Source organism: Drosophila novamexicana, unplaced genomic scaffold (assembly GCF_003285875.2).
Source record: "Drosophila novamexicana strain 15010-1031.04,08,12 unplaced genomic scaffold, DnovRS2.1 tig00000485-arrow-pilon, whole genome shotgun sequence".
Classification (NCBI taxonomy): domain Eukaryota; kingdom Metazoa; phylum Arthropoda; class Insecta; order Diptera; family Drosophilidae; genus Drosophila; species Drosophila novamexicana.
Genome location: NW_020824808.1, coordinates 1143060 through 1153973, shown reverse-complemented (window position 1 = coordinate 1153973; position 10914 = coordinate 1143060).

Below are 10914 nucleotides of genomic sequence, written 5' to 3'. Positions count from 1 at the left end.
TAAGCAGTTAACAATGTGTGCATAGTCTATGCTAATATTGTATCTAACTCATATAATATAACCTATTGTTATTTTTTTTATTTTATTTTTATTTTTATTGCCTTTTGATTATATTTTTATTGCCTTTTTTCCAAGTTTTTTTTTTTTTTTTTTTGTCATCTGTCTTAGGACAGTAAACGAATTGCTTAGAAAATAAATCGAAATCTTTACTGAATAATATAATAAGTTAAGCACAAAAATATTTATAATTTTGTTATAGATTAAATCCGTAAGCTTACATATAACTCTTGTCTTCTTTTTATCTTCTCGTGAAACTTTTGTGTCAATTATTTTGACATTTTTAACTTACGGAGTATTTCATAGTTGTACAACTCTCAATTGGCCGATCAAATTATTCGATTGCCTAATTAAGAAAGCTGTTCTTACGCTCGCTGCACTTGAACCGACTTCTTTTTTTTTGGGTACTCTATGCTAATATTTTAATTATGAATGCGCTGTAATGACTTTGTATCTTTGTATCTTTAGCTAAGCCCAGGGGCTGAAAAGTATCTTGGACTCTGAGCTGTTGCTGGACTTGGCGCAGCTGTGAGTTTCTCACGTTTGTGTTTGGTTGGCGGCTTATCAATGTCCGCCCAGGCGACTTCGAGGATTAAATGATTAATAAAATATTATTATAGTCGCAGACAAATTTGTTGCTGCAGCGTGGGGCCATTGTTAGCATATCAACAAATATTGTTATTTGTGCTGCATAGTCACGCACCCAGCAGCCCCCGACCGCCCGACCGCCCGCCCGCCCTTGGTATACAAATTCAAATAATAACATAAAATTGCAGTTGGCACATGACTCAGCCTCCAAGAAGCTGACAGTTTTTATGGCAGAACGAACGCGTGTCCTGGCTGCCACACATCAAATTGTATAATATTAATTTCTAATTGCATAAATTTTGCGGCACATCTCGTTATGTTTACGAGATTCCATTGTCGAGGGCAAACATAAAAATTAAAGCGCTTCAAGGTGTTTGCGCCCAGGATCACAACCTCGCATCCTGGAGCCTCACCTCAGCTCTGCCAGCTTCCTTCCAGCCGCTTGGTCTCGTGTCGGTTTTTGTTTTTATTTGCCCGTCGCAATGCCGTCGATATAAAAACAACCATCAAATGCCGAGTTAAAATGTTTTATTATTTGACTTTATGTATTGCCCCGCTCTCCTCCTCAGCAAGCCGGTCTCGACAGTTCAAGAGACAATTGCCGACTGGTTTATTATTATATTTTCTTTTTTCCTTAGCTCTGTCACAGGCCGATAACTTCGCCGTTTAGATGTTTGATGTCTTTGCAATATAAACACTGTCTGTGGGTCTCCGGCTTCCTGCGGGCATCCTTAACGGCGCAATATCTCTAAAAATGTTATTAAAATCGCATCGCAAACGTGCCGATAAGCGGGCCCATCGCAATTATTTTGATTTGCTGCGGTTCACGGCTGACGATCCTGAGCCCCTAAGTATTTACTGTGCAGTACAGTACAGTAACGACTGCTTAAAGAAGATTGCAACATGCTATTGGAAGTTATCGCTCAAAGGGTTTTACTTAATTAAATTGAAGGCTTACATGAGAGTTTCTTATATTAAACTTAGCGGTGGCGCAGTTCAAGCCAATGTATTGTCTTATTTATAATTAAATAGTCTTATTATAACCGAAACGTTTAAATATTTTAAAATATTTTCTTCCAATTTGAAAAAATACACTTCGGGTCAGTTGTAGGTTCTTAGTGCTTAAGGTTTGGTTTATGATAAATGAAATCTTGAAATTTCAGATTTAAAAAAAATGTTATATTTGTTTATTATTTTGTGTAAGAGCTAGTTATAATTGAAGAGCATGCATTAAAATTAAATTGAATTCAAAATTATCAACTTGCTGAAATGGAATATCGTAGTAGAGAATATTCTTTCCCAGAAGTATGTATAACTAGTAGGTAACGCTACTGGCAATAAGGATAATCTTAGGCTGATTTTTTAAGTTTCCGTTTTGATTATAAGATCTATTAGACAGCAATTCAATAGTATCTATTTTGGTAAGTCAACTGGTGTGGTGTATGACTTTTAAGATATTATATTATATGATACTCTTTCAGCTGACATTTGGAAAACCCGCAAGATAACCAAGAAACAGCAAAGGAAACTAAGTACACATAAATAAACTAGTATTTGAAGCTGACAACATATTCACATCCAAACTAAGTCCGGGTGTTATGCACACTCATAATGAAGCAAATATATAGATAACAATTTGTTGCCATGCTGTTTAATATTGTGCTTAGGTGCATTTGTTCGTGTTATCGTAATAATAGTTCTGGCAATACATTTAATGTTATTGAATGTTAAGAGATATATGTATATAGCGAGAGAGGGAGAGAGGGAGATAGAGTTTGGCTTTGTTTGATTTACGAGCGTGTAGCTTTTAAAACCCCATGAAATGCTTCCAAGCGCTACGTGCCAATGGACTAAACGGGGATTACGAAACGGTGGAGAACGTCACTTGCAAGTGCCCTGATTAATCCACTTCAAATAGACCCGAGTGCCAGACCCAACGTGGCTGGAAAACTTGTGAGTTTGACAGGTTCGACGTCGGAGGCTTCGATATCGCTACGTGCGCCCAGGTTGATTGCATTTACGTGTTGCCATTGCTGCGATTCGTGGGGCGTCTTGTTACATCCAGATAGGTGGTGGGGCGGGGCACAGAACCACAACAAATGTCGATTGCACGCTCTCGAATGCATAGGTAAATGCAGCAGCGACATCCTGCTGCCCCTCGCACAATCAGGGCCAAGTTAATGCAATTTGGCGTGGAAGCTGTCGCTAATCAGCCACATTTCTAATTAACGAATGCACATGGGGCAGACAGCGCAATTGTGGCAACTGGGGCAGCATACTGCACTTTTCAGCGCCCGGCCACGCCCACTAGTGGTATCTGTAACTTGAACGCCCTTCATCTCTGGCCGTCGCGAGACAGCGGCACGTCGGGAATTCTCGACATTGGGCAAAAACTTTAAGTAAATCTGCTTATCTTGTTTTGGAAAACTTTTGCTACGTGCCGCCGTCATGGCGCGGCCTTTATTGTGGGTCGGCTCCAGAACCACAGAGAACGCCCACATTACCCACACAGCCCCGCACCCCGCCACAGAGTTCAATGTACAGCTATCATAACGTTGACAAAGTTTCGACAGCTCTGGCATTAACTTGGCTACTTTGTCTCATATCGCACGGCGCGCATTTTCAATCAACCGCATTCAGATATGGCCAGGCAAATGGCAAGGGCACGGGGAGGGAGTGGGAGGTCAGTTCAACTGTTGCCAAGTGCTTCATATTGCCCCACCGCAACCGGCAACCGCAGCAGCCAATTTTATCGAGTGGAAATTAATTGAAAATCTCGCTGCCGGCAAGACTGCAAGTAAGTCTGCAATTCAACTGCAAATGTATTTTTGAGTCTGAGCTACTCACTCCACTTTCCAGACGGAAAAAGGGTATACACCTTGATGGTGAGCCGTCAAATTCCATTTGTGCATTTGAAAGCCGCTTTGGGTATCGGTTAATTACTTATTCGCATTGCATTTAGGCCGAATAGCTGCAAAGATTGGCTTAACACATTCACAATTGAATACGTTTCATTAGGCAAAGTGACTAATGCGGTCGAATTAAATGGCATATATCAACAGACATATGGCATAGGCACACAAGCACACGTGCACATATAAGTATATGCATATGATGTGTGACAAGCTGCTCTTAAGCACATCACAATTATATATGCAGCACATATATATTTATTTTATGATTAATGTTTGTTCTGGGTAAGTCCCTAGCCTTAAGAATCCCACAACTTGGCAAAAAAAAAAAAAAAAAACTGGTGGCCCAGCTTGGTGACATCTTATTCACGTCTTGATTTTATTCTGCATCTATAATTTATGCCCTTATTACAATCGAATTTTTCAAATGTGTTTTAAGATTTTCAGACTTTGGTATTTAATAAAGTAATGAAGGAAAAAAATGAAAACTAAATCCTTAGCTTTATTACCGTACACTTCATTTGTTCTTTTCTGTTCTTTAGTCGAATCTCTTAAGAAACTTGTTCCAAATATTGTTAGCTCAGTATTATCCAGCTCATTCTTACTAGTTACTTATACATAAATTATTTTCTTAATATTTTTATTTTTCGCTAATTTCATTTAAATATTTTCGCCCCTTCTTAAAGTATATTTTTCAAAATATTGCGAAACAGAACTAATTTTTTTGATCTATTGTCATTTTGTTTGGGATTTGGTAATTTTAAAGTTTTTAAATATATCTTTAATCTTAGATAAAAACCATGAATTGTTTTCCTATGTGCTTCCTATAAACTTCTTAGTGAAACCAGCTTTTGAAAGAATTTTGGTTCAGATTTGTTTAAGGTTGGTCTGATCTTTGTCTAACTAAACCAGTTTAAGTTGGGGTTCACACAAAATTGGAATTTTGGGTTCCAGCTGGTTCGGTTCAAACTCGATTTGCAGGCTGTATAATTACCATTCCTGCCTATACGCCTTCATTGGGATAAGCCATTTGGCAGTGTTGCATCTGGTTGCGTCTGTTTCTGCCACGGCTGCTGCTGCTGTTGCTACTGCTGCTGGTCCAAGGGCTTGCTCCAATTTATGGCCAAATGATAATTTTTGGCCATGTCGTCGCATAGTGCGCGAATTGCAGTTGTCGGGCGAGGCGGCTGTTGCAATAACTCGTCCCGGCTCGTCGACATCGTCTGGCTGCGGGTCTGCAGCTGCCAGATGTTGCGTCCTGACTATTTTGTGTGGCGCATGGTAATCGTAATCCTTGGCTGCGTCTCGTTGCCGTTAATGCCAGCGATGTGGCCAGGAACCAAGCACACACAAAAAAATACATGTATATAGAAGCTATTATCTTTGAAATTGTCTGCCAGCCGGCAAGAAATATGGATTAAAATGTTGCCAGCGTTTTGAGGGCGCGTTGGGGGGTTAGGTGTGGAGTCCTAGATCCTTGTTGGTCTGCGGCTGCGTTGGACTTGATTTTTTAAGTGCCTCCGCCATGGCACACACCACACAACGCAATATGAACGTTAAGGCGTTTATGCCAAGTACCACGCCCACACCCACACCTACATCCACGCCCAGCCGTTTATATTTTTTCGCATTCCTCTTCATTTCAGCTCATGCATACAAAATTGGTGGGGGTTGCCTGCGGCGGGGGCTGGGGCGGATTGCACTTGCAACGTTTATGGCTTACAGCGAGTTAATCGCACTGTCATTCAGCCACTTTATTCTGGCCGAGTTGCCTCGCCATCCTGGAGCCTGGTGCGAACAATTCCATAGCATACTTTTTGAATACACTTGCAGAGGGTATTACAATTTTCTAGAACAATGGATATGTGCCCACAACCAGATATTTCAGCTTATCAAAAACGAGCTTCACTGTACATTGGAATTCGAAATAAGACAGCCCGAAATGGACCCCAAAATAAACATTGTAAACTGGCCTAAGGATTTTTTAATCGTCCTAAATTTAAAAAATATATATATATGCCATTTGTAAATTCAAAAATCTTAAACTTATGTTTTTACGTTTTTTGTAAAAATAAGAAACTATCTGAAATATTGACAATTTTCAAAATTCAGATTTCAGCTTTTTTGAATACTGTGGACTTTTATGGAAAAATAAAAACATATTCCGAATTTTAAGAAAACATTTGCTTGTGAAAATAAGATTATTTTCTAAAATTTATTCCCATTTCTAAACATTACGCAACATATGTGTAACATATATTTATTTATTCATTTTTTATTGGGCATACTACTTGGTATCCAAGGCGGGAAATTGAGTTTCTGGTATGACAAAATTATTGTATACAAATATATAGCATATCAGCTAAATGCCAGCAAGGGTATTTAATCGCTGGCACCCAAAGGATAAGTGCTCCTTCCACCTTCTTCTTATGGCAGCCGGCGGAGCGAGTGTAATCGGCTTAGCGCTCAGTGAGGGGAACTGAAGCATTCAAGCTGGCGGCTTGAGCGGCAGATCCTGAGCAATTGCAGTCCAGCTATCTCAGTTGGCAATTGAACAGCTTTCGCTTTCGACTACCGATGCCGCACCAAAGGATCTTCCGGCCATTTCGAATGCTCTTTCCTGTTGATTTTTAATCAAGCAGCTGGCGGCACGTAATCAGCAGCCATTTGATAGGTGTGGTCGAAACATAAAAACTGATTTTAATGTTGACCAATGTGGCAAGCAGCAAGAGTGTGTGTGTGTGGGTGGGTGTGGGTGTGTGGCCTTTGTCTTTTACAACTTGTGGCAGTCGTTAATTTTTATGTTTATAGCGCAAATTTTCGCCTTGCTGCACACACGCTTCACGCTTCATGCCGTGCACGTTGCACGTTCCACGCTCCACAATGGGGCAAAATTTGAAACCACAAAACTGCCGAACGAAATTTGAGTGTGTGCTGAGGGAGGGGGGCGTCAGGTTAGAGCCACCGTCAGACGTTGTCGTCGGTAGTTAAAACAATAACAATTAGCTGCAAGTCGACGGAGTCGTTGGCAACACGCAAAAATTAATTAGCAGGCCAAAAATTGAGTTTGGGTTGCCGTAAAATGCAGCAAAATCGGGACATTGGCAACAGTTTCAGGAAATTAAAGCACAAGTAAGTTTGAATCTAATCAAGTGAGGGGGAAAAAAAATCTAAAAACTGGACGTGGTAAACAAGCGGAAAAACTGCACACAGAAACTTTTGGCCATGAAGGCAAAGTTTCAACAAAAACAGGAAACAGGATGGCGGCAAATTGCAAAAGGATAATTACAAAACTAAATGCCAAACTTAAACAAAAAGAAAAAAAAAACAGAAGAAAAACGCAGACACTAATGAAATTTCGATCAACTTTGTGCAGGCAGCCAGGCGTGCAATAGCTAGAGAGACATAGAGAAAGTGAGAGACAGAGACGGAGAAAGTGCACTCCATGCACTCATATCAAAATAAATGATGATTTATTGAATTTTAATTTAGTGCTCCAGCAAATTTGCCATAAATATTTGAGTGCGCAAGCCAAAGTTATGCTCATTGCAAGTTATGCACCCAATTTATGCGAGTGCCACCCCCTTGGACTGGCCCGAACCGTGCTTAGCCGGTTCCGGTGTACAGTTGCCTTTCAGCTTTTTAGCTGCCAGGACGCGTGCCCTGCTTACGCATGGCCAGCGCCCGTCAGTGGGTAGTCCTGTGGCAGCTCCTGCTACTAATTTGTGAGACAACTGCCTCGCGCTGATCCCTGCGAAATTTGGCATTTGTGCGTATGCAAATTTCGCAAGCCACATGTCATTTTTGACCATTTCCGCTTCAGGGCTCGCGGCAACAGGAACAAAAACAATCACAACCCCATTTCCAGGCAACAGGGTGGCTTTCTATACCCTGTACATTCTATTTTTTTGCACTAGGGTATCAAGGCTCTAACTGAGCTAAGCATGTACCATTTTATACCAATTGGAATAAATTAATAAATAGATTATTAACAATTCAATATTATGTTATTTTTTTAAGATGATTTTTAAAACTAGCACTATTATTATGAATAATGTTTATATAATAATATTATCGTTAATATTCTTGTTCATATTTTTATTAGCTATTTATAAATTTTTATTGTTTATATTTATTTTTAATTTTAATTTTATTATCAATTTTATTACTATAACAATTATCCTTATTATTATTAATACTATTATTAATGTTTTTATTATTTTATATTTATATTTTTTTTTGTGCAATTATTATTAATATTATTAATATTATTATTAATATTTTTATTATTGTTATTATTATTATTGTTTTTACTATTATTATTCTTAAATTATATATATATCCAACCTCTCATATTAAGAATAAACACACTGGACACTGTCAAAACAATAAAAAAATATTATTATTTATATTTTTATTATTATTCTCATAACTATTATTACTTTTATTACATTACATCAACACACTAGCCTGGGATTCAGGGTTCTCGCTGTTCATAGTTTGCTTGCGGACAAGATCTCTTGGAGGTGCATTCAATTTCGTACAGGGTATTTAACTGTCTTATATACTAAGTACTGCATTGCCCTAACTTGTTTTCTTTGTTTTATTTTTGCAACGGGGTGCACTTAAATTTCGCAACTTGTTTTACCCACTGACCTTGAAAAGTGGATTTATTCAAATTGACTGCCGGCAGCTGTGCCCATTGGGGTGGCTCTGCAGCTCGCCGGTTCAGGTTGCAGTTCCTGCCTCCGGTTCGTCCTACAATACGTACGCTACGATATTTTGCAAAACATTTCATTTATGCGGAAACAACAAAAGGCAACAAAATGAAAGAATAAAATCAATTTGAGCTCTTAGCCTTATCAAAGGTTTGCTTATCGGGAATCCATTGGGTTGTTTTTCATGATTATGCAACTGTATGGGCCCTGATTCGATTGCTCTGCTAATCGTTGAATCCCAATGGATTGCTGTGTTTTTCTTTGTTTGGCCCAATTGTTTTGCAAGCTATCGATTTCAAAGCGGGCTATTGACTATGCAAATCGCCTTATTACGCACAAATTGCTGAGACGCACAATATGCCCATATAATGTTTATATAGAGTGCTTGGAAAGAAAGTTATGTTATTTGTTATATAAACAATACATTTAAGATTAAATAATAATAAATACGAGAACATACCTGAACATGCCCGATGATAGCCACAATTTGCAGAACTTTAATTATCTTTCTTTGCTTCAAAGTTTTATTACTTTGGCAAAACTAAAGCCATTTTTAATTTAGATAATAATAATATATGGATTTCTTATTTATTGTCGATAAAAAAATCAATCAATAAAATCAATCTCTAAAAAATATACATTTTCAAAAATAAATTTGCTTATATTTTTTGATAAAATATGCATAAGATTTTGGAAAGGATGTTATTTTTCATGCTTACAAACCTTCATTTTTTTTTAATTCTGTGTGTTAATATTAGCATATAAAACAATAATTAATATAATATAATTATTTGTCAACAATAATGCCAAATATTAAAGAGCCATACCTAATTCTGTTACTAACTTAACTAACTGCGCTTTTATGTAATTAAAAAAACGTTAAGTAAATAAATAAATATACAATCAATAAGTAAGAGTGCTCTAGTCGGGAGTGCCTGACTAGGGAATAACCTGAACCTTCTTCTACCAACACCAAATTTAGCTACTGCTAGGGGGTGGGGGATCTTAAAGAGATCTTCAGGAAAAAAGGATTTCGATATCGATTTTTGTGAATTGCTAGAAAACGGAGCAAGTTATCGATTATCGGACAACAGCAGTACCTACGTTCTAAATTTCAAGTCTAGCACTTTTAGGTTCTGATATGGACGCGTTCATAAATAAGGACATAAGACGTACTTGGCTAGATCGACTCGGCTATTGATGCTGATCAAGAGTACATATACTTTATAGTGTATTTTACACCATGCTTCCTTCCGCCTGTTACATACATTTGCACACAACCATTATACCCCTTTAGATTTTAAATTGCAATACCAAATTTTGGTCAGGTGTGCCTTCTATTTATATGCAAATTATTTACAACATAACTTTTCTTTTTTAATTTTATAACAATATATGAATTTTTGGTGTAAAAAAAGGCATAAATTCAAATTGAAAGTTTTTCCTGAGCTACAAATAGTTTGCGGCACAAAGTTATGAGACATTCATTAAAATTTCGAATAAAGAGAATGAATGGATTATTTATTGCAGTCTGAAACGGGGAAAGTCCTGGGCGCAGCTGCTGCTCAGTGGCTGCAAATGGCAATGCAATAAAACGAAATTAAATTGCTATTTTGCATACATACGAGTATAATGGCAACACATACACATGCAAATACACACTCACATGCACATAAATTAATATGAGCTCTTTGTCTGCAGGCCGCACAACAATAACAGCAACAACAACAACAACAACAAGAGGAGCAAAGCCGAAGGCGAATCCTTTGACAACAGCTGGCGGTTGCCACCAGAAACGAAATAGTTTTCTAGTTGGGTGGCCCAAAAAATGTTCTAATTGCTTGGCGCGTTTATTAAAATGCATAAATTAATAGAAAATTTCGGAAGGCAGCGACCAGAACAGCCGGGAGGCTGTCAGAGACACAAGCGGAGCACCTTTATGAGCGTGGACCATGTGCGGCACTTAAAAAGGGTTCAGGACACGCAATTTGTGCGCTAACAATTCGTTCCAGACGGGCTTGCTCGCATATGGGTCTCGTGCGTGTAAGCCCCTATAACTCCATGGAAGACAAAGCCCCTGACAAATGCACTCGAAATGACCGCAATTATGAACCACCCTGCCCCTTCTCCCACCCTCTCACATTAAACATATACTACTTATAATAAACATGAAAAGTTTTTGGCCAGCAGCCGTAGCCTTCTTGTATGTCGCATCTCCTGGCCGCAAATCAGCGCAATTAATATTAAGTGGATTAATATTTAATGACCACTGCACGCAACGGGGTCAGAGTACGATTCCGAGTCTGAGTCGGAGTTCGAGTCCGAGTCCGAGTCAGAGTCCCATATGCCCTGCTTATTGTATCATAATCGCACTCTTAACTGTTATGAGGCCATCATTGCCTTTATGGTTTCTGTTTCCATATCCATGGCCATTTTAGTGGTGCCTGTCATATTCTAATTACACCATAACACGCGCTTATTGCCCAGGATTTTGATGACTTCCGACCCGACCCGGGGCACAAATAATTATGCTACACACTCGTACAGAAGTGCGCTCGGCATTAAAAGGACCAATGGACGTGCATTTTACGTGCAAGTGGTCCATATACCCACAAAATCCCTATTGAATGGGCGTCACT